The 1726-nt window shown below is 50.9% G+C and overlaps 1 pseudogene; it reads right to left on the bottom strand.

The window, feature by feature from the left end:
* Positions 1-390, bottom strand: part of LOC101986376 — a 5066-nt pseudogene extending 4676 nt beyond the window's left edge.
* Between the last annotated feature and the right edge of the window lie 1336 nt (positions 391-1726).

Below are 1726 nucleotides of genomic sequence, written 5' to 3'. Positions count from 1 at the left end.
GGCTCAAGTTCTTCTCCAAGGCCAGGGCAGCTTCCATGGCCTCCTGGGTTTTACCCCACTCATCTTGAGATGGCTTCTGCACATCCTGAAAGAGAGCACGGCCTCCGCGATCGTTCTGCAACTTGAGGAGACGGTCGGGCGCCCTAGCGCTTCTCCTTGGCCAATTCGCGGAAAAAGTGGCCTACACCCTCCAGAGCCACGTCATCCCGGTCAAAATAGTAGCCCAGCGAGAGGTAGGTGTAGGAGGCCCGCAGGTGCAGGTTGACCAGGCGGTTCACGGCAGCCTCCACTTCGGTGGAATAATTCTGATGAATCTGGGAGGTCATGGTTGAGACGCAGTCTGGAGCTACCCGCAAAGAGACGGTGCTGGCTGGTCCTGGGAGCTGAAGGCGAAGGCGGCGAGGTGATGGTCCCGGAGGCTGCGGCTGCAGATGAGGAGTGGTGGAAGCTAACAAAGGGAGGCCCCGGGTCTGTTCTGTCCAAACACTGTTGAAACAAGACACAGATCCACGGGATCTCCGAAGGCTGCCCCTAGCTTACATTCTTATGAGCATAATGAAAAAGTTAAAAATTCTTAGCAAGCTGGGTGTGGTGGCACATGCCTTTTATCCCAGCACTCGGGGGGCAGAGGCAGATTTCTGTGAGTTCGAGACCAGCCTGGTCTACATAGTGAGGTCCAGGACAGCAGGACAGACAGACTGTCTCAAAACAAAAACAAACAAATGAAATCTTAATCACTTCCTTTTCAGGCAGAGTCACTGAAGAATACGCACAGACTCGGTCTGTAGTGTAACAGAAACAACTGCTTCTTATCCTGTTTTCAAATCACTTCCTAATAAGGCACAACTATGTTAGGAGACATAGACATGGGTGCCTAGTGTGACACCGACCGTAGCTGCCTGACAAGCCCATTCATCTCCTGCAATTCTCTTCCTCCTTCCCCCTGCACAGCACTGACATTAGAAGTACAGGAGTTCTAGGAACTGAACCAACAACCTTGGCCAAGCTCAGCACTTACTCTACCATTGAGTCTGAGAGTTGCCATTTTGTCTCCCTTAAATAGCAGCTACAAGCTTCCCATGCAACCCTTCTGCCCCAGAGCCTTCAGATTGGTTCAGAATCAAGTCCGAGGTCTGTGTGGTATCACGTCACTTCAACAACGTTTCCAGTGCAGAAATCCTCCTGCTCAAGACAACCTTATCTGCCACCAGCCACATTTTCCTGACCACGTCCGGTGGGCTTTGTCTTCTCTGCTAGGGTGTTTGGCCCCCTCTCTTTTTCTCTGTCCCAGACTCTACTGCCTTTCAGGTACCACTCCAGTTCTCCACAGAGACTTCCAAAGCACGCTGAGGTGGGGGAGATCGCAGACTGTGGGGCCACCATCTGCTGTGACCTCTACTCTCTGTGATCATGCATGCTGATAATCACCTACACAGAGTTTTTCTTACAAAAAAGTTATTGAACATTTGATTTATTTTTTTATCTCCCTGAAACACCTAGTGTGGGGGTCTCTCTCTCTCTCTCTGGATCAAAGTTTTTCTGTGAACTCCCTCTGCAAACCAGGCTGTCCGTGAACTCACAGAGATCCGCCTGGCTCTGCCTCCAGAGTGCTGGGATTAAAGGCGTGCGCCACAACCACCTGGCACCCAGTGCAGTTCTAATGTTGCAGGATGCTACTATATCAAAGAAAATTGGGTCGTTAAATGCTATCTGTTGAATTAGGAGC

Source organism: Microtus ochrogaster, chromosome 16 (assembly GCF_000317375.1).
Source record: "Microtus ochrogaster isolate Prairie Vole_2 chromosome 16, MicOch1.0, whole genome shotgun sequence".
NCBI classification, from domain to species: domain Eukaryota; kingdom Metazoa; phylum Chordata; class Mammalia; order Rodentia; family Cricetidae; genus Microtus; species Microtus ochrogaster.
The sequence above is the reverse complement of the archived record's forward strand: the minus strand, read 5'-3'. Positions and strand labels throughout refer to the sequence as shown.